This window comes from Octopus sinensis, linkage group LG6 (assembly GCF_006345805.1).
Source record: "Octopus sinensis linkage group LG6, ASM634580v1, whole genome shotgun sequence".
Classification (NCBI taxonomy): Eukaryota; Metazoa; Mollusca; class Cephalopoda; order Octopoda; family Octopodidae; genus Octopus; species Octopus sinensis.
The window spans coordinates 77,902,842-77,927,110 of NC_043002.1; the positions used below are offsets into that span (position 1 = coordinate 77,902,842).

The window sequence follows — 24,269 nt, forward strand, 5'->3', positions numbered from 1 at the left end:
ACTTATAAAACTTTCTTATGAACTACAGAGAAGCCAAGCAAAAGTTAAAAAGAAAGTAATATATATGAAAAATAAAAGGAAAAAAAAATCAACGGTTTCAAAAACATTTGTATAGATGTTACTATGTTTTTACTTTTAGAATAATATTTTAAAAACAAAAAACAAATATTGTTAGGTTTGTTATGTATTTTTGCTTGTTTCTTTATCTCCCCCCCCCCATTTCAATATTATTTTCAGTTTTGATTTCTTATAACTTTTCTTTATAGACACCTGAGTAGCTTTTATATTTTGCCTCTCTCTCTCTCTCCCCCCCCCCCTGTCGCCACCACCATGGAAATAATATATTCACTCTCACACTGAACAAAGAGTTTTAGTGTACTAACTGCTGCAACTATGCCATTGGTTTGAGCCAACCCCTAAAGTTACATAGGCACACATACTAGAACCATTGTCAACAAAATTTTAAGGTCAACAGGTTCTTTTTTCCCTATAACAGTTTTCATTGAGAAATTTAACTCTTAAAGTTTGGAGTGTGTAGATGTTTAATTTATGTTTTTTAAATTTTTTTATTTTCTTATATATGTTCATTTTCATTCATCAGATGCAATAAACAAGCTTAGTCACTCTAGAATGATCATTTGTAATATTATTTAAACAAGAGTAAAGGTTAATCTTATCAAAATTAATCCAATGCAGCTTCATTCATTATACTATTAAACTCCTTTGTTCCTTCAGATCAACTTGGCATTAAAAAAAAGAAAAAAAGAAAAGTATATATTCATCATTGCTAGTTTTTAGAGTTGGGTGTAAGACATTTACTCTGAATATTCACACTAACATCTGAATTTATGTAGCCATCTTAACTATACTAGCAAGAAAACTAATATAAGTTTAGTATTATATGTGCAATACACTTTTACTTTGAATTTAGCAGATGGCATGTATTTTATAAAATGTTTAGGTTTCCATTATCATAGTGTTAAGTATACCTTCTTCCAGTTATAATATGGCAGAAGAAAATACCTTCAAGGATCACATATAATAGGGTCCTGCTCATATTTGTAATATGAGCTGAAAATATTCACTCATCTATGATTATCCTTGCAATTAATAAACAAAACTCTCTCAGGGAAGTGTTTAACCTCTAAAAAAAAAATAAAGGAGAACAAACACAGAAGATAACTCTAATGAAATCATTCAAATTATTTTTTTGATAAATATCATAATCAGGTCGATGTGATTGTTTAGTACCAAAGATACTCTACTAGTAAACATTGAAGAGAACTTTGCTTTATTTTTATATATATATAAAAATAGTTTTGTGTGTGCATGTATTTGCTTTGGCTTGGGTCCTCACCTCATGATAGAATCATAGGAGTGCCATCATGACATGATGTGTGTATGACATTTTTAAGCTTGGAGGAGTCTGTCCCTCTCTGGGTTGGATGACAGCTAATTTCTTCCAGAAAGTGAGGTAAAGAAGAGAATCTACCCTAAAGCAGGAATGGTATATAATTTATCAACCCAGAAATGATGAATTGCCAACTGCAGAGAGCTGGGTTGATTACCATAAAGCAATCTATCCAGTGCTCTGTTCCTGTCAATTGTCAGCTTGTGCGTGTATATTTATCCAGAGTGAAGGCACATGGCCTAAATGGTTAGGGTATTCAGCTCACATTCATATGGTTGTGAGTTTGATTCCCAGTGACGCATTGTGTACTTGAGCAAGACATTTTATTTCACACTGCTCCAGTTCACTCAGCTGATGAAAATGAGTTGTACCTGTAATTCAAAGAACCAGCCTTGTCACACCATGCTGAATCTCCCTTAGGACTATGTTAAGGGTACACATATCTGTGGAGTGCTCAGCCACTTGCATGTTAATTTCACAAGCAGGCTGTTGTTATGTTGATTGGATCAACTGGAACCTTTGTTGTCATAACCAACAGAGTGCCAGTTTTTTTAGTTTGATTTATCCAGAGTTAAGCTTAAGTTTAAGACCTTGGTGACACCTTGTTCATTAGCAACAAAAAGCAACATTTAAAATTCTCATAATATACACTCTGAAATTATTGTTAAAGTGAATGTTTCCAACTCGAGCCATGCCAGGTTCATGAGGGCCAGTTTTCCAGTTTCCATATATTCCTCACCTGGACAGGGCGCCAGTCCATCACAGGATTACTCATTTTTGCCAGCTGAGTGAGCTAAAGTAACACAAAATGAAGTGTTTTGCTCAAGAACACAACACATTGCGATCACAAGTCCAACACCCTAACCACTAGGCCACGAGCTTCCATTGTTAATGCAGCCTTCACAAAATGGAAATGTAACAATTCAGAATGTGTATGTGAATTCCTAATACTGAATTCAACATTTGAAGTTCTAAATTTATGCAGGAACTTTTTTATACACTTTAACTAAATTTGATATTCCATATTATACAATTTTATTATGCACATTCATAAAAAGCTTTACGAAAGTACATCTTGATGTATTTTGAGAAATATGTTATGAATATGCCTGTGTTCATTTTATTTCCATTTTTTTTTTTTTATACTAGCACAGTTTAGACATGTATTATTGAGGCATTCTTTTACAGCTAGATACCCTTTTTGTTGCTAATCCTTACTTGCTTTTCCAGCAAGTAATATCATATTTTATACATCTTTAACAGTGCAAGTTGAGCAGGTGATTTGTTGGCATACATGGCAACAACAACTCACAGTGAACAGCTTCATTAAGCACAAATGTAAGCAAACACAGATATGCTGACACATACACACAACAGGTTTTTTGTCAGTCTCCACATACTAAATTTCAATCACAAGGCTTTGGTCAATCCAAGGCAATTGTAGAAGACACTTGCCCAGGGTACTGGGCTGTGAGATTGAGCCCCAAAACCATTTGGTTGAGAAATGAACTTAACATAGCCATATCTGTGGGAAGAGGGTATTTTCTGTAATAGTGGGCAGCCAGTTTTTGGTATATGTATAAGCTTTTAAAGACCAGTTGACTTAGAACAGAAGGTAGTAAGCCAAAATAGGTGTTTTAGGATGATATCTATATTTGTGTCTTATCACATAATGGCTGGAACTCAGTCTCATGTACTTGCCAAAGAAAATTCTTTTTCTGATACACAATCTGGCTTCCATGGTGAAGAGTAAATGTAGTTTTAGGTGTTTCATTATTAATTTACATCCAGTCTAAAGCAAAATTGTATTGAACTTTTTTCTTTAAGATTCTTAATCAAAGAGTTACCTTTTAACTATCTGTTTTTTTTTATTGTGCAGTGGTTCTGAGACTGTCAAATCTCAGTTGTCACCAAAACCCTACTCCTCCACAAATCAGGATTTTTGCCCACCACCTGTTTATTAATGAGAGAACAAAATATAGTTGGCATCCATATAATTCTGTCTTGTGTTGTTGGACAGGTTTTAAAAGTTTAAGACTATCTTAGTTTTATTAAGTATGACAAAATGTCTACCTCTTTATCAATCAACAGTGCCATAGTCTTGTCATATCTGCTTTGTCACTCGCTCACAACACCTCCATGACAACAAACACTTTTCCAATCGTTCCTCCCCTGGGATTTCAAACTGAACATTAACTACATTGATCAAACATCTCCAATATAAGAGATAAAAATGCAACTCAGACTGGTATTCAAAAAAATGACTTTCAATTTGTTGATGAAACATGTTACAAATACATTGATTCTGATTGGTTAAATCTGGTGCAGTTAATTAATAGAAATTATTATTTGTATATTTTTAAAATTTTATTTAAAAGAAATTAAATATTTTAATAATTGCTGCCAGAAGAAAGACTGGGTTTATATTTTTTACAAGTTTCTCTAATTATCAGTTTTCACTTTTTTTCATCTCCTTTTTTTTAAATCAAAATATATCTGTAAAATATAAAATATCACATGAAATATTTTATCATAGCCTGTCATCTATCACTTAGTTTTTGTGATAATTATAATGATAATTCTCTAGACTAGTTGCATGGTAAAAAAACAGCTGAATCTATGACTAGATTGATGCTCTAGAAATGAAACTGTATGAATGAGTTTGAGTGTATTATCACAAGTATTTTCACATAATGTTATGAAAGTGAGATTGACAAATTGAAGAGAACATTGAATTGACTGCTGTTCAGCTTAGAACTGTCCAGTGACCTACAATGAAAATTAACTGAGAGTAACTTGGCTTGCAAAAACATAAAATTGGCAGAACTGTAGGGAAGAAGCCTTGCCAAAATAATGATAATAATAATAAAGACTAAGCAAAATTAACATGGGGTAATTGTCTGTAATTATTGCTTTTGGCAACTTCAGTGACCTAATATTCCTTCAAAAATGAATATCTATTCAGAAGCACCGACTATTTCAGTTTCCCATCAATTTTGGGTTCTACACAAATTTCAGTCTTATTCTGTAGTTATATTAATGAATTCTTCTGTTGGCTCGAGGCCAGCACAAATTTGCAGTAACAGAGAGGGGGTGGTTGAATGCATCAATTCCAGTATGTTACTGATATTATTCTTTCTTTATTGGGTGCCAGAGGAATGAAACGTAAATGAAACCCAGTAGGATTTGAACGTAGAACATAGAAGGGACCTAACTGAACATGGCAAAACATTTAGTCTAATACTCTGCTGTTTCAGTCTATCTATAGTCTTTGTTATATTAACACATACATTATATATAGCCTTATTTACAAATATTGTATATATTTGTTGTGGATGCTTGGTAAGAAATTTTGCATCCTAACCACATGTGTGGTACCTTGAGCAAGTTGTCATCATTATACATTTGTTCTCCATGCTGGCGTGGGTTAGCTGGTTTAACAGGAGTCAGCCAACTGGAGAACTGCCTGGGTTCGATTTGTTTTGGCATAGTTTCTTTGGCTGGATTCTCTTCTTAATGCCAACCACTTTACAGAGAGTTTACTAGGCGCTTTTACATGGTACTAGCACCCACAAGCCTGTAAGTCTAGGATCTCTCAGCTGAGAGAGGGATATAGAGGACATGACTATACATAGACAGCCAAGTTTACAGACATAGTACAGATCAGTAATTAAATTAATCTTTATAGACACAATTATTGGCTAAATTGTACCTGTAATCGAAAGGCCCACCTTTGTTACATGCTGTGTCTTATGGACGACTTGATTATTTTAACCCTTCAACTGTGAAATTAAGTTTCATGGTTATTCTAATGATGATGTTAAATATCTACCAAAAAATAGAATTGGTATATCCAGCAAATCACATTCCTTCAGTAAACTTGACATATCTCAACAAAAACAAATTGTTTCAAACATATTCCTCAACAAAAGATGTTATATAAAACTGCTTTCTGCTAATGAAATTTTGAATGGGTACATTGGTATATGTGGAGTATTCAGCTTGAATGCTAATCCAGTCAGCCTGTATTGAATTGATCAAACAACTAAAACTTAAGGCTGGACATGTTGACTGAGATCCTTAATATTTGGTTCCTATAATTCAATCATCATCATCATCTTTAACATCTGTTGTCCATGCTGGCATGGGTTGGACACTGTGACCAGAGCTGGCAAGCCAATGGGCTGCACCAGACTCCAGTCTGATTTGGCATGGTTTCTATGGCTGGATGCTTTTATGTGATACAGGTGTGGATGTGTAGTAAGTAACTTGCTTCCTAACCACATGGTTCGGTGTTCAGTCCTATTGTGTGACACTTTGGGCAAGTACCTTCTGCTATAGCCATGAGCTGACCAAAGCCTTGTGAGTGGATTTGATAGGCAGAAACTGAAAGAACCCCATCATATATGTGTGTGTCTTTGTCTTGATATCATGTGATAGTTGTAAATGATTGCCAATGTCATTCATTTCTAATATTCTTCATGTCTAACTAAGGGGAAATATTATCTTGCTTGGAAAGCAGGTGAGGAGGATGATAGGAAAGGCATCTGGCCATAGAAAAAATTTGCCTCAAACTTTGAACTATGCAAGCCTCAAAAAGTGAATGTTAAAATAAAATGTCCTCTTATGAAAATATGAGAGAATTTCAGACATGTTTTAGTCTTATTATAAACTCATCTGCCAACCATAGACTTCACTGTATTTGCCAAAATGGTGCTGAGATAATCATTATGTAAATATAAAAGATTGGTCACTTGTTAGTGTCAGAAAACAATTGTTTAATGAGTAAATAGCTCAGAGATAATTATCTGCAAGAAAAACAACAGTTGTTAACTTAGTGTTAATATATTTAATGCAGAGAATTTTAAAAAGTTAATGAGTAATCATATGTTGAGAAGCGGTGGAGACAACAATATTAGTCAATGATTAATATTTTATTTTGGAAAGTTATTCCAAATGTACTTTGCTCTTACAACTATATCAACAAAGCATAGATCACATAAAATAACATGGTAATAGATATCATTTTGCTCTGTTTCATTATTCCAAACATAAATGCAGATAGTTCATAACCAGCATTAACTTCAATTCCCAAAAGAGTATTCATGTGAGTAAGGTAGCACTGGATGTGTGATTGATTAATTATGATAAAGATTTTTAGCATTAACACATTAGACTTAGGCTTAAGTCTGTTGTGAGCCCTAGCATTCATAATGCCAGGGCTTAACCTATTTTCCATGGAATATAACTGAGATTAAAACTATCCACCCACCCCACCAAATGAGAAACCTGGGACTACAGTAGAAGACACTTGCACAAGGTACCACACAGTGGGATTGAACCCTAACTTCCCAGACTAGTTCTGTAGCATGCCAGCAGATGGCAGCACACAATTGCATGTGCAGTGAGAGCTGACAGTGACCTTCATGAGGCAGTAAACCAAGTGACATTGCTGTGTTTACTTCACAAGTTGTGAAATTTGTGTTTTCGTGATCTTGTGTATGCTGTAGTCTGTGTGATTTTTGCCATGAACAGGAAGTTGGAACAAAGAGCCAACTTGGGAAGTCTGCTGCAGAGACATTGAGCATGCTTCAGCAAGCTTATGGCTATGGAGCAATGGGTCATACGCAATATTTCAAGTGGTACTGGTACTTCAAAAAAGGAAGACCTGCCACAAGCATCACCCCCCAGAAATGTGGAGAAAATTCATCAGCTTGTGCATGAGTTTTGTCAGAAGACAATCGATGATGTTTTGAAGCATTTGAGGAAGCAACCAGATCTGTGGAGCATGAAGAACTGGTTTCTTCAGGATGACAATCTACCTTGTCACTGAGCTCTCTTCACTCATGAGTTTCTCACCCCAAACAACATTGTATCACTTCCATATCCACTCTATTTAGCACCTGAAAACTTCCATCTCTTCCCCAAGATGAAAATGCAGCTCGAAGAACTGTCATCACTGAAAGTCCTCAAATCACTTACGGAAAACAACTTCCAAGCTGGATTCCAAAAGTGACAGGAATGCTGGGACTGCTGTATTGCTACACAGGGTGACTATTTCAAAGGAGATGATATTAAAATTTAGGTAAATAAGTTGTTTTTTATTAAAGATAACTAGTCTGGGAACTCCTTGATACCACCTCGTAGGTGGAATGATCTGTTTTTTTAGAGTAATTGTTTTTACAGCTGAAAACCCTCCCTTATTACTAACCACTCACTGCAAGGTAGTGGTGGAAACAGTTTTTTAATCAGGCAAACTGGAGTAAGCATAGTTAAGTACATTGCTAAGGTACCTTTTTAAATTAAATGCTAATAATTCAACTGCAGTCATTTTGCACCCAAGGCTTCCTAAAAGATCAAGTACAACATGGACTATACAACTGTCTAGGAGATCTATTCTGTACTTGAAGTGGGACTTACTTTATCACCTCATGATTTGGGTCAGCAGAAGCTGGAATAACAAACTGCTGGCTTTTGCTGATAATTTAGTCCTATAATCTTTTGTAATAACTCTTCTTTCAGTCTTATCTTTGTAATAACTTTTCTGTAATTAATCCTGAACAGTTTAATTGAAAGAAAAGTTAAACAAAACAAAAGCTTGAGCATCCAGAGATATTTAATAGTGTCATACAGCTGAGGATGATAAATGGGGGAACAAGATATGTAGTATGATGCATGGTAATATGGGCTCCTGTCATTATACAAAATATCTATATTGTATGTCCTAATTATCATTACCTTGTCTTGATGTATGATGCTATCATACACAAAGTACATTAGGTGTGGAATCTATTGGCAATTTAAAATGATGCACATTACTTATAGGTCATGGCTGTTTGGTGAAAAATCTTGGTTTCCAACCATGTGCTCCCGAGTTCAGTCCCACTGCACTGCACCTTGGGCATGTTTTCTACAATACACCAGGGCCCTGTGAGTGTGTTTAGTAGACAGAAACTGAAAGAAACCTATTATGTGTGTTTGTCTGTACCCTTGTCTGGCTATGTGGAAATAGGCCATGGAAAATCTACCTCAGCAAATACCATTTGATATATGTGATGAGAATTCCAGTACCATCATTTCTAAACTATTGTGCTATATCAATATTGATTTCTTGTATAGTAAGAAAAGTATTATGAAAGTATTATCACAAATAGAGTAAAGAATTCCCAATAAATGTAAAATATAGACACACACACACACATATATATACATATATATATATATATATATATATATATATATATTATGATATAGTTAAAATTTGTTCCTGTAACGAAATAGTCAATTTAACTATTATAATATATACTGTATTTATTGGTGTATAATAAATGTGCACCACTAATACTGAGCTATGAAATCTTGAACATGAAATAACCTCTTCAGTATAATACATGCTTTTTTTTTTTTCTTCAGTAATATGATCAAAAGAAAATAGATGTTTAGTCAGATAATTGCTATCTGTTTTGATGATACATATTTTGAATGTACTTTAATAGCAAATTCAAAAGTGAACTTTTAGCTTTACCAGTGTAGTCGGTAAAAGTGTACCCGTATACAAAAAGTCAACCAGTTTAGAAGGCAGGGTATAATATAAAAGACAAATTGCAGAATGTAAATACTTTCTTTACTAACAACTGAGATGCAGCACAGAATTTTGTCAGTGAACAGGTCACGGTCTCAAAGCGATGAAAATATTTCGACTAATTAAATTTAAATGTTAAAGTGAATCTAACGGATTTTGTGTTTCTTAAATGGCTTATAAACACCTTCCACGCTGCAATTGTTTTCGTCCCAGCACACGATCTCAGATCAGGTCACTTGCTATGCAAGTACATCTCTGTAACTTTTGTTCTTCCAACGGAAATATATAATAGTTCGTTATAATAATTACAGTATTTCGGGAACAGAGGTACTTATATTTTTTTCAGTTTACATTCACATCTTGATAATGACAGTATTTATGTATTATCCTTATTGATTATTTATTAATTTAATCTTCACATTGGGTCAAGTAGTATTGAAAATACTACTTGACTTAATATAGTATTTTCAATATGAAAGTATTGCATTCCATACTTAAGCCTAGCAGCAGTAATTCCAAGGGGTGCAGATGCCAAATATTTAATATATTATTACGATGATAGAAAAATGCAGCCTTGTTATTGTGAGTTTAACTTTTTGTTATATCAGTTAGATTGAACAATAAACATAAGTTAGCTGCAGCCATGCCATCCTTTCTATGGTGAAACACTTGACAGGGGAAAGGGGAGATGCTTAATTTTTAAGTATAATGCACACCCCTAATATTTGTATTTAAAAATCTAGAAAGAAAAAGCATTTTGCATGCACACAGCATTAATACATCCTCTTCAAGATAGTTTGATTGTTGTAAGTGGATTTTATATATAATGAATTACCTTACTTGGAAACAGGTAAGGGTTAGCAATAGGGAGGACATCCAGCTGTAGAAAATGTCTCACCAAATTGTGTGTGATCCATACAAGCATGGAAAATGGACAGTAAATGAAAGCATGTGTTTTTGGGTATGTGTATGTTTAAACTAAACTGACACTTTGTTGGTTACAACAAATGTTTCAGCTAATCTGATCAAAGGAACAACCTGCTCGGGAAATTAACATGCAAGTGACTGAGCACTCCACAGACACATATACCCTTAAAATAGTTTTCAGTGAGATTCAGCATGACACAGAATACAAGTTTGGCTCTTTTGAATTACAGGTACAGGTCTTTTTTTTTTTTTTTTTTGTCAGCTGAGTGGACTGGAGCAGCATGAAATAGTGTCTTGCTGAAGGACACAATGCGCTACCAGAAATCAAGTTCACGGCCTTGCAGTCATGAGCCAAACACCCTAATGACTAAGTCATGTGCTTTCACATACATATCTTTTATCTTTTACTTGGTTCAGCCATTAAACTGCAGCAGGATTTTTTGAGTCAAATGAATCAACCCCAATATTTACTTTTGTGTGTGTGTGTGTGTATGTGTATATATATATATATATATATATATATACACACAGGTGCAGGAGTGGCTGTGTGGTAAGTAACTTGCTCACCAACCACATGGCTCCGGTTTCGGTCCCACTGCCTGGCACCTTGGGCAAGTGTCCTCTACTATAGCTTTGGGTCGACCAAAGCCTTGTGAATGGATTTGGTAGATAGAAACTGAAAGAAGCCTGTCATATATATATGTATGTCTGTGTTTGTCCCCCCAACATCGCTTGACAACCGATGCCGGTGTGTTTACGTCCCCATAACTTAGCAGTTCGGCATCAGAGACTGATAGAGTAAGTATTAGGCTTACAAAGAATAAGTCCTGGGGTCGTTTTGCTCGACTAAAGGCAGTGCTCCAGCATGGCCGCTGTCAAATGACTGAAACAAGTAAGAGTATACACACAGAATGTGTTTAATCTAACTGGTCAAAAAATGTATTTTAATAAATACCTCTGTGTGTCTGCGTGTGGCATATGATCTTAAGTACAAAAAATGTTTTTTTTAACCTGTTGACCACCTGAGATATTTAATCATAAATGTACCGCTGCAAGAAAAAATTTACAAGCCCCATACCTAATTGTATACATTTTGGTCTGACTAGTTTGCAGTATATCTCTGAGAGAAAAGCTTTTATATTCGTATAATCATGCTATACAGAAAGTCAGTTAAATGTTGTCCATGAGTGAAAAATAGTATGGAAAAATGTTGATGATGATATATACATATCAATGTTGGAATGCATTGGAGAAAGCAATATTCTGTGGCTGGATGACCTTACTGTTGCTATACCTTGCTCATTTCTAAATAAGATATTTATTTCCCTGGTCATTTTCATCATAAACCATTCAATGGATGGATATGTTTTTACAACACTGCTGCCTAAGTGGACAAAATTGCTTTATGCTAATACACAAACAGTGTCAATACATACTCGTACACACATACATATATGCATTTTATGTGTATATGATGGATTTCTGTACAATTTCTGTTTATCTATTTCAATCTTAAGGCATTGATCAATCTAATGCTATAACGGAATATACTTGCCTGTGGTACCACAGTGAGAACAAACCTGAAACTTCATAGTTGCAAATAAACCTCTTAATCACACAATCGCACACCCATATATGCACATATTTCCATGTTTCTATCTTAATAGAATGTATAAGATCATCATCGTTTAACGTCTGTTATCCATGCTGGCATGGGTTGGACGGTTTGACTGGGGATTGGCAAGACAGGAGGCCACTCCAGGCTGCAATCTGGTCTGGCAATGTTTCTACAGCTGGATGCCCTTCCTAACGCCAACCACTCTGAGAGTGTAGTGGGTGCTTTTTACATGCCACTGGCACGGGAGCCAGTCAGGCAGCACTGGCATCGGCCACATTCAGATAGTGCTTTTTATGTGGCACTGGCAATGCCCCACGCATGAATGGTGCTTATTGCATGCCACTAGCACCAGCCACAAATACAATTTCCATTTTTGATTGTGATTTGATTTTACTTGACTCAGTAGAAGCACGAGATAATTGGTACTCTGCATTTGGCAAATTTTTACTATTTCATAATCAGTTATATTAGAAAGTCAATAAAATTTACAGTCTTTTAAGAGAGAATTTTTTAAACACCCCCCTCCTCATTGCTATTCTCTATTGCTGCCAAAATTCTGTATGATTATAAATATAGTAGTTTGGTCTGTATTTAATCTTGACTTTCTGCCGAAAATCCAAGATGAATTGTGCCATTATACAAATTGATTAAAATACCATGAAGAATAAAAGAGAACTGATTTTATCATATGATCAGTTTTGGGAGAGAGGTGGGAATTCATCATTGAATTGCTTATATTGTCTTTGGTTATTTAAATCACGTTTTTTTAAATTGAATTTATTTTATTAAAGATCTATTTTGATTTCCAAGCCAACCTGCACATGAAGTAACTAATTTTTAGCTCTGTCTTCTATTTTGGAATTACCATTATAAATAACTGTTGATAAAGAATAAAGGAACCTCATCAGGTTAGAAAGGAAGCTTTTTTGTAAAGATTGGTAAAAGAGGCAATGGAATGAATTAATAACTAAATATACATTTTACAATTCTTGTTTCTTTTATTTCCAAATTTCTGAAAAGGCATAATAGTTGAAATGAATTCAGAGTTGTCATCATCATCATGACCATCATTGTTTTAACGCCTACTTTCCTATGCTTGTGTGGGTCAGGCAACATTTGTTGAGGCAGGTTTCTATGACTGGATAATAATTTTTCCTAGGTTTAGACATGTTTTTAAATTGCAAACAAAGAACATCACTTGTAAGATGGTGATGTTTGTTAACAATTAGTATAAGGTGATAGAAACATTCACATACATATACTGAAAAGAAACCTTGTGTGTGTATACACACCATCTTGCAAGCAGTGTCCTTCATTTCTGGTCTTCCATATAAAAGATGCCTAGTTATAGAGAAATATTAGGTTGAGGAAAAAGTGTGTGCCATGTTAAAATAATGCTTTATTTATATATTTTTGTGGTGTGTGTGTTCATTCAGTTCATGTCATGTTCAATGGTGACTCACTGTGCACAAACTTTTCCTCAACCTAGTATTACCATACTTGGAAATAGGTGAAGATTGACAACAGGAAGAGCATGCAGCTGTGGAAAATTGAACATTAAGATAATGATGTTGATGATACACACACACACACAACCTGGAACTGTAGTGGAAGACACTTGCCCAGGGTACCACTCAGTGGGACTGAACCTGCAACTATGGAGCTACAAAGCAAGCTTCATAATCACAAAGGCTTGCTTGCATCTATGTCCTTTCTAGAAGATAATTCATGTTAAAAACATGCTGCCTTAAATTTAGCATTCTCTCTATTCTTGACCTTCTGAGCTAAGGAATAATCAGGAAACATGAATTCCTTTATTGACAATTACTAAATTTACTTATTATTGTTGCTGTTTAGTTCCAAGTTAGTCTGACTGAAAAAGTGTTCAATCAGTGACCACCCCATGTCTTAATATATCTAGGATTACATTGTTCAATGTGTCCTTTTTGTTACAAGGGTATGATGTGATTTAAAATCTTATAGAGCCTAACATTTTCTGTATACTTTAATCTAAAAGACAGCAGATGTAAAAACATCTGAAAAGATAAAATAGAGAGAGAAAGGGAGGGAGCATTGGCTAAAATCTGTAATTAGTACTATATAGTAATGAAACAAAATACTTTGGTAGAGGGAAACTGAAAGAAACCCATTGTGTATGTCTTTGTGTCTGTGTTTGTTCCTCACCACCACTTGACAACCAGTGTTGGTTTGTTTACATCCCTGTAACTTAGTGGTTCGGCAAAAGAAACTGATAAAATAAGTGCCTAGTTTTCAAAAAAATAGGTACTGTGGTCAATTCAATCAACTAAAATTCCTCAAGGAGTTGCCCCAGCATGACCATGGTCTAATGACTGGAGCAAGTAAAAAATAGATGAGCTGCTAAGAACGTTTGTTATATATTCAAATCTGTCTATCCAATTTGAGTCCTTAGTAATTGTGGATTTATAAATAGTGTTCATGAACTGTTGAAGAGGATGAAATCCCAACCCAGGACTGAAACTGGTCCAGCCAGCACCCTCTTTTTCTGCGTACAAAGACATTGTATATAAAAGCAAGATGTGTGCTTATCCTTATACATACTGCATTACCAAAATCTATAGATGTACTCTGTTGCGCAGTATAGCACTGAAACAGAACTCTGATAACACACCAGTAATTTCTAAGAATTTTTACTATGCTTCATCTATACACATGCCTAAAAAGAATATTTTTCTTAATGAATTTGGTGTTTATTCAGAAAGATGTTAATTATACAATAGCTTGTATTTATTATCAAAATCAGCTGGCATCATTCAATATTATATAGGCAGAATTATTTAATGTAATATAGTTCAATATAGAGACCTGCAAAATTAATTTTTTGTCATTGTTCTTAATAGATTGTCTTGTTATTGGCAAAACGAATTTAAAAAAAACCTGAACCATATTCTCTTACATCCAAGCTTCATATCTTCATATTTTGAATTTTTCATGCCTTGATGGTGTCTCTCATCACTCTAGGGGGCCAATATAATAAGTAGCAATTAAAGTATTGGAGTTTAGCCAGATATAGAACATTGATGTAAGTCATTTGATCTGCTTAGCACTGCAGCTAAATCTCACACAATAAATTGCCTTTTCTCTTTAAAAAATAAAATCACATGTTTAAGTTCTAAGCATGTCCCAACCTTACAGATGAGAGATGAAAGCAGCCAAAGCACTGGTGAAATAACAGAAGTTTTATTCAGACAGACTGACACACCAAACATTTTATATATGCATTATTTTTTATTCTGAAAATGTTTGGTTTAGCCACTAGACAAAGTTGACTGTGGTTACAATAACAACTTAAGTAGAATCAATCCACTGTAGCACTCCTTCCATTTACTGAAAAGATGCTTAATGCCATGAACCAATGAGGGAGCCTTTATGCCAGTGGTTCTCAATCATGCTGGAGATTAAATAAAAAAAATATAATTGGCACATTTTGCGTGGAAAGTTAAACTAATCTCTTAAAATTTAGAAGAAAAATATACAGAAAAATTGTTGCTTTTCTTGTTCTATTAATCCTATTTTTGTACAAAATTATGAATAACATGTTTATCGGGACACTCAAGCCATTACTATGGATTTTCTAAAATCTTAAGTGATATTTTTAACAATCCACAGCACACTGTTTAAGAACCACTACTTTATGTAGTCATTCATCCTGCTAAAAATAGCATTTGGTTATCCTTGAAATCATTCACTGTGTCTTACAGAAATATACAGGCATACCTGTTAATTGGTTCCAAGACATACAACTTAATTCAAAAAACAATATTAACATGAAAATCATTTTAAAAAATTTATTAGCTTATATCTGTTTTAAGAAATGTTTTGTACATATTTTCACATTTTATTTTATTTTCCATTCCGCTGTTGGTTTTTAGGTGTATTTTTTTCCGTTATGTTTTTAGATATGTTTGCTAAGACCCACATAAAATCGGATAAATTGACTGAAGTTGGGGTTTATTTTTCATTAATTTCTTTTTAAAAAAATTACGTGATGTTAAAAATGACATAACTTAAAACAACATAAATTGAGGTTTGCCATTATATTGGAGAGTGTAGTCTTAGTTACATTGCTTATCTTATCCTTTACTTATTTCAGTCATTAGATTGAGGCCATGCTAGGGAACTGCCTTGAAGAATTTTAGTCTAACAAATCAACTCTAATACTTTATTTATTTTTTTGTAAAGTCTGGTACTGATTCTATCAGTCTCTTTTGCCAATCTGCTAAGTTATGGGGGACATAAACATCCCAACACCAATTGTCAAGCAATGAGGGACAAACAAACATACACACACACATATATGACTGGCTTCTTTCAGTTTCTTATTTCTTTATTGCCCACAAGGGGCTAAACATAGAGGAGACAAACAAGGACAAAGGGGTTAGGTCAATTACATCGACCCCAGTACATAACTGGTACTTAATTTATCGAGCCCCAAAAGGATGAAAGGCAAAGTTGACCTCAGCAGAATTTGAACTCAGAACGTAAAGACAGATGAAATATCGCTAAGCGTTTCGCCCGGTGTACTAACGTTTCTGCCAGCTTGCTGCCTTCTTTCAGTTTCTGTCTAACAAATCCACTCACAAGGCTTTGAGATTAATAGCTAAGAAAAACAGTAGAATTGGAAGCACCAAGTGTATAAAATACAATATTTTTGGCAGTATATTTCATTCTGTTCAATTTTATTTCAAGGGGGCAGCTGCCGTTCTGTCTAGAAATATTACCTCTAATAGGCTGTGACTCTGTCCAGCATAAGTTTTATATCTTGTCTATTTAATACCATAAAACCAGAGCTAAAGCACCTACCTACTATCCAACCTCTCATGGTTTAGATGACATTTTACTCTGGCAAAAAAAAATATATATATATATATTGATTATCTAGATGTATAGAAGGAAGTTTGGTATGAAACTTGTTAAAAATAACAGAAACAATTGTTTTCTTTGTGTGAGAAATTGAACTTATAAATGTTAGGTGTCACTTCAGTTGATAAATACCATCTGTTTATTCTCAAGAAATCTGGAAGTACAGTGTAAATGAAAATCTTTGATTTCACAATAATAACTAGAGTATGTCTTCAATTGATTTTTGCCTCTACTTCACACACACACTCACATATACATATATATGGTGTATATTATGTATATAAGAGAGAAGACATCGCAATACAGTTTTAAGAGGGCTGGACAATTTTATCTTCTGTTCTCTCATACATAGGCTCTAACAACAGATGTTTGTTACTTGTAATTGCTCTATAAATTTTGTTGATATTGGAATCTAGTCAAGGGGTGCCAGAATGAATTTTAAAAAGCATCTAATCTGACTCTATTAATAAAGACCAAACCCACTATTATAATAGTATAACTGAATAATGATGGCTTTTGACCTGGCTTATTGCAAATTTTATTGGGACACAGATACATTGAAATAAATTCACACCAGTATCTGAAATCTCCACATCACTCTTGTCTGTTATACATGTGTTGATCAGAACAATGGCACCAATTTCACTAGTCACAGAGGGCCTGTAAAAGTTAGGGGTTCTGTCCCTTCTAGATTCAACAAATAAAAACAAAAAAGATTTTTAGTATTTACTTTATCAACATGTGGCAGAAGAAAGGTCCATTTGGATCTGTCAAGGTTTGAACTTGGAGTGGCTAGATATCAAACCTGATTCCTAGGCTAGGCTAGCTTTCTACCACATGTTGCCACGTGTGCTAGCTAGCTACATCTCAAATTAGGTCTGCTAAATTTAAGTCGTAGACAAAGTTGTTTAGTTATCCTGCTGTTTCAGACTGGAAAGTCTCCTAGAGGGGTAAACACTGTCTCGATTATTTTTTTCAATTAAGCTAAAGCTTGATAATACACACACACTCACACGCATACATATGCTCTCACACATGAACACACGTATACATGTGTGCACATGCACACACATACGTATAAGCACACTCACTTTGTCGGTGAGTATAATTGTTTATATTTTCATTTTGCTATTATTGTCTTCGACTATCAACTGACTGAATCTATAAGATGCTTGTTTGTTAGCCAAAGATTCAGCTATTAATATTTTGCTGCTGACACTGTGCTATGTCTTGGTGACCCAGGCTTCTTGGTTGTATATAGGTACCAGGATGAGGAATAACTTATCACTATAAACAGTGTAGATGAATTTTTAATTGGTGCCTAGTGTAAACTCAAACACTATTAAATATAGTGGGGGCAACAGGAAACTGTTGAATCACTGTAGAAAGAAAAGTTTTCAATGATGTCATTGATGTCAGAAGACCTCCATCCTCTTCCCCCAGCTTTATGAGATATCAGTCTGTGGGATTTTTCTACTGCTAACCACTCAGCCATGAAGTAGGAATGGGACTTAATGCCAAACAGAGAGAAGTGCCTTAGCCTGAAACAAAGAGGTAGCTTTGATCTCCTAAAAATAGTAGCCAATTCTAATCATAGTCTGTTATCTTTAAAAAATATATATCTAGGAGTTGGGGGGAGACACATTAACTATGTATAACCCTAAAAGATGGAATATTATGTCTTTGATCATAGGTATGCTTGATTAAGGTTAACCTAGGGTTAAACAACTACGTAATGCATGTAATTAGATTCAAATACTCAGCCTCTTAAATTATAAACCTCATAAAATAAATTTTTTTTTTAAATGGTCCTCTGCATATAGTTTTTATACAAATCTATCTTAAATCCTATTATATCTCTCAGCTTTAAGAAATCCTCAGGAGACTGAATCTTGGCCTAAAAATTCTTATGAACCCACCAAAAAGAAAATCCCTGTAATCTAGACTGGGGACATTTAATCCAATCTGTTGCCAGTCTGGTTGCATTCTTACACTTTCTGCATCTACCATCATCTTCAAGGGGACATTTTTTGTGGTTTAATTGCTAGAAATAGTAACCAAATCTCCTTCAACTCACACACCTACTATTTTTTTTTGTAAGAAATAAAAATTGATAATATAGTAATAGATGCATTTGAAAAAGAGAGTGATCCTGACTGGATTGTGATTTCAGGTTCAGTCCTACTGCACAGTACCTTGGGCAAGTGTCTTCTACAGTAGTACTGGGCCAACCAAAGCCTTGTGAGTGGGATTGCAAGCAGTCATCACTGTCATAGTATTGTTCATTTCTAGTTTTCTGTGATAATCTGTTTGACTATGGGGTAAATATTACTTTGCTTGGAAACCGGTGAGGGTGGCATCCAGCTACAGAAAATGTACCGCAATAAATTCTGTCTAACCCATGCAAACATTAGAAAAGTGGACATTAAAATGATGATGATGATGATACATGCATACAAATAGGTCTTGTGCTATATAACCTTGTGAGTAAGTGGGTTGACAGAAACTGAAATAAGACCATCAGGCATATGTGTGGTGGAGTACTATAATAGTATAGACCAGACTACCAAATGTTACACACTTCTAATCAAAATGCACTATGTATTGTTTCAGCTTTCAAATGATGCCACATTGCTAGCTTAGTGGATAGTCCATTCCCACTGAACAGCATGCCAGTCTGTCACAGGGTTGGTGACCCATTTGCAACATAAGAATACAATACACCACTGGTCTGGGAACTGAAACCCTATCTCGCAATTGGGAGTGCAACATCCTAGCCAGTTGTGTGTGTGGACTTACATTTTACTTGATTCTCCAAAAGTTTCTGTGTGCTGTTGTTGTCGGTCCTCTTTTCAAATGACCATCTGCTTGCTTCACATCTTTCAAGTCATGCAGAATCAGAGATCCCTTGCTGAGAAAAAAAGTAAGGGTTAGCAACAGAAAGGGGATCCAGCAGTAAAACATGTAACCCATGAAAGCATGCAAAAAAAAAAAAAACACTCTTAAACAAACAGTTGAATATACACTAATATCAAACAGTGAGAACGAGTGTTCAACAATGTTCTCATCTGGCAGCCTTGATAACTGTTGAGATTGTCTGCATGAAACCGTTGGTAGCCTTGTTAACCCACAAATAAATATGTTTCTTTATTAGCCACACAGGGCTGCGCACAGACGGGACAAATTACAAGGTAGAGCTTTTCTTTTGGGGATAAAAGGGGGGTGGGGTTCGATCAACCCACAAATGAATAAAGTATATGTTTGTGTGTGTGTGTGTGTGCGCGCCACCATTATTTGACATTAGATTAGTTTGGGAAATTTGATCAGGCGATATGAAAACGAAGGAAAATTTCTTTGATACTGTTGAGTATTCCTAAATATTCTTCAAAGTTAATAGTATATTCTGATTGCTCTTTCTTAATTATATTTCAGTATTAATTACTTCTATATAGGAGTATTAATTTTATTCTTGTTCTAAAATCATTTTAAAGAGATTTTAAAAAATTATTTTTTTACACATAATTAATTCATACACTTGATGGTATATAACTTAATATTCACATTGTTTAATACTTGTTATTTTTTTTTCTCTTGTCCTAAAAATTTTGCTTTAAAAACTTTTTCTTTTTTTTTTTATTGCTCTCATCCTGTGTAATATTTGCTTCCTGTACACATCCACTTTTCAATAGAATTCCTTAATCCTTCCTTAATTATGATCATTAATGATGGGAATTGGCTAAACACTATATTTAAGGACAGGAACTACCAGTAATATATTTGGGTTAGTTTTGTAGGAAATACATAATGTAAATGTATTTTCTAATTACCACTAGATGTTTGACTTGTACCAGTTTGAATAGCACAAAGTGTTTCCAATATAAAAACTTCAATTTTAGCATTAAAGAATATACATTGTAAGGTCTACAGTCTGTCAATTAAGACTTGTGTGTTCATTGTCATTTTACATCCACTTGGTTTCTATGGCTGGATGCTCTTTCTAATACCAACCACTTGGCAGAGTACTGCAGATATTTTTCATGGTACCAGTATGGGAGAGTGATGGATAGGAAGACATGGTTAAATGGTGAGAATGAATAATGTTGAAACTTGGGAGGCCATAAGACCTATTTGACCCTCTCACCAATCCACTCTGTCTCACACACACATTATAATTTAGAAATGAGACAACTAATAATTGTGGGGCATTGAATGTTCCAGTATCTACAATAATAGTTACTCTACAAATACATCGAGTTCTGAGACTTTCATGCCTGGTACACTGTCTTTGCATGTGTGTATGATGTTTGTCGTAATTTTTGCATCTGCTTTCCCATGCTCGCATGAGTTGGACAGATCACTTTAAGGCAGTGCTTTGCCACCGGATGCACCTTCCTGGTGTTAACCTTTTTAGGTACTTTCTGTGATATGCAAGAATATGGTGTATCTATTCTAAAAGCCAGGATACACATGGTATTTTGTCTGTATATGATGATGATGATGATTTCGTTGATGATTCAACATTAAGAAATGTAGGCATAATGTCTGAAATCTGCAAATTGATACATGTGTTTATGCATTCACATATATATATTCATCTGTTTGTTGATATATATACACACACACACACACTCACACAAATTACGTTTTTATGTCTTCTTTTCCAAGCTAGTATGGCTTGAATGAGAGATTTTAGGCAATGTTTTAAGGCCTGTCCTTCCCGATGCCAGCTCATATGTACATATGTCTGCTGTGTGTGTGTGTGCATGCATGCATGCACATGTATTCCTATTACTGTAGGATTTTAGAGAGCAAAAAAAAAAAAAACTTCACTGATGTATGGTGCTACAGTTCAGTTAAACATGCCTATCAAGACTAGCTGAAAAGTGTAGAATTTCTGTTCTCCAGCTAGCAACATGTGTAGAACGGAATGTCTTTCAGGCAACAACTTGAGTAGAAATCAATTACAGCTGATTAGGAACATATTAAAAAAAAATGTACTGAGCCCAAGTTACTGATTGGTTGATGAAAATTAATTCCTACCAAGTAAACCTCAATAGATGCTTGTGATTACATCATAGTTATGTCATAATGCTACAAAATAAATCTACCTTTTTTACATGAGATAGTCACAGTGGTTCCATTACTAGATATTTTGCAAAAATTAATATTGCCCCCATTCAAATGAAAAATGATTGTTAATAAAAATTTAATGATTCAGTAATTCAAATTTTTATATCAGTTCCAGTCACCTCATAATTTACATTCTAAAATAAACTGTAAAATCAGTCTTTCTTTTGTCTTACCATATATGCATTAGCATTCACTCTCTTTTGCTTACATATCTGGTATAAAATAATGGCAAAGTGGTTAAGCTTACTAGTGTTCAATCTAGATAGTACATTAGTTAAAACCTTGCCTATTCGGTTGTTTTTGTTTTTTAATATCTAAGCACTGAGGAAATTATTTCTAAAATTGAACACTTATTTCAGTGAGTGTCGCTAAAAACACTCATGGATCAAGGATGAAGGATGAGGGTTAGACCAGGTCATTGATTGAGCTGTTTGGCAATGTATAAAAACAACTGTTGCAACAATCTTGGTGACTGAACTGCAGACTACCCTGTGTTTTAAATGACTGTAAAATGCTCTGTGTAAATACACAGCATTTTACAATCTTTGTATACTTTCTTATTTAATAGATGTAGATTCTTTAAAAAGACCCACCTCATCAAGAAATAGGTTGCTGTGAGTTCACACATGCATACACATACATTCATGTATTGTGAAGGTTTACTGTGGTTAGTGTGTTGGGCTTGCAGTCATGAGATTGATTCCTTGACCAGGCAATGCATTGGTGTCTTGAGCAAAGCACTTCATTTCATGTTGCTCCAGTCTATTCAGCTGTAAATGAGTGCCAGCAGATTGTTGATGCAGCCCTTCTACTTCCAGCTGTCATATTCTGGGCTTCCACTTACTAGGCCAAGGATGGGATGTCTCCATAGACACCTAAAACAATTATCTAAAGCATGTTACATGCTATTAGGTCATGCTCACGAATGATAGCTTCCTGTTTTGTTTTTGTGGTTGTGTGTGTTTGTGTATCTTGATTCCAAACAAAGTGCTATTTCTGCATAGCCAGGAAGGCGGCAAGCTGGCAGAAACATTAGCATGTCGCGTGAAATGCTTAGCGGTATTTCGTCTGTCTTTATGTTCTGAGTTCAAATTCCGCCGAGGTCAACTTTGCCTTTCATCCTTTTGACGTTGATAAATTAAGTACCAGTTCCGCACTGGAGTCAATGTAATCAACTTAATTCCTTTGTCTGTCCTTGTTTGTCCCCTTTATGTTTAGCCCCCTTGTGGGCAATAAAGAAATAAGAAACGTTAGCATGCTGGGTGAAATGCTTAGCAGTATTTCGTCTGTCTTTATAATCTGAGTTCAAATTCTGCAGAGGTCGACTTTGCCTTTCATCCTTTCGAGGTCAATAAATTAAATACCAGTTGGATACTGGGGGTCGATCTAATCAACTGGCCCTCTCTCCAAAAATTTTGGGCCTTGTGCTTAGAGTAGAAAAGAATATTTCTGCATAGCCAGGTGTGTTTTCATGGCAGATTGGAAGTGAATGATACCACTTGTATGATGGTCACACTCAGAACTATCTCAAACACACACAAAACAGGCTTCTTTCAGCATCGACCTAGCAAATATACTTGCAAAGTTTTAGTTGGCCTAGGACTATACAAGAATGGTGCTCTGCAACCGATATGCTGTGACACACTGGTGTGCCGCAGTGTAACCTGAATGTAATTTTTTCCCCTATACTTTTAGTTATTTTTTAGTTCAAGTGTGTCACCAAATACTAAAAAAAATATAAGTGTACTACAAGTGAAAAAATGGTTGCAGAGCACTGTACTAGAGAACTCTTATTCAAGAGGTGGCACTGCAGTGAGACTGAACCTGAAACCATGTGAATGGACTCCACTATATACATACATACCTGTACACACACATACACTCTTTAAAGTCATAATTTTGCTTTCAGTTAGATTAAATTACTACCTACCTACCTACCAACCAACCAGCCCAAACATATCAAAATCTATGCATCCCATGTGTACTCTCTAGTGACTCCACTGTTTTAGTTATCTGATAAGAACATCCAATGCTGTGATTAATCACTCCAACATCTGTTATTCTGTGTCAACTTCTATCTTTCTAAAGTAGTTTCAGAATGAGTTCTCATTTTTTCTTGTTTTTAATTCTTTCACTAAGTAACTTTTCATTTACTATTAGTAGGTACTTAAAAATGATTAGTTAAAATGACTTCTAAATTTATCCAGACCTTGCAATTAGCTGACTATGTTGTAATTAAATATATTTATTTATTCAATAAAAAGAAAAACTTAATGCCAAAAGCAAGAGAAAACTAGAAATGTAATTTTCAAATTTAATATTTTAACTAAAAGTAATATATAAAAGTGTAGGTGGGGGGACTAATAAAAATAAATCAATATTTTCCAACCAAGTGTTTTCTGAAAGGTATTATAAGGTCCTTTTCATTTATTCATTTATTTACTTTGATAACTAACTCTTATTTCTATAGAATTTTAATCAATTACTACTGCTTGTAAGAATCCTTAGATATTAAACCATTCAACTCTGCTTCTCATAGTATTTTGAAACATTCAATGTCAGGAATGGGTTGGGTGTTAATTCCACCACAGAATTCAAAAAATAAAAGATCATTCCTTTTATTTCTTCATTGTTATCTTTCTTCATTCTTGGTGGAAATCTTAGCAGTTTCTTAAGATGTACTGAATATTTGTATATTC

General features: G+C 34.6%; 1 protein-coding gene across 3 annotated transcripts in view; it reads left to right on the forward strand.

Moving 5' to 3' along the window:
- The window catches only part of LOC115212798 (E3 ubiquitin-protein ligase SMURF2), a 117,143-nt gene that overhangs the window by 55,304 nt on the left and 37,570 nt on the right, over nucleotides 1–24,269 (forward strand). The gene's annotated exons all lie outside the window — the stretch shown is intronic.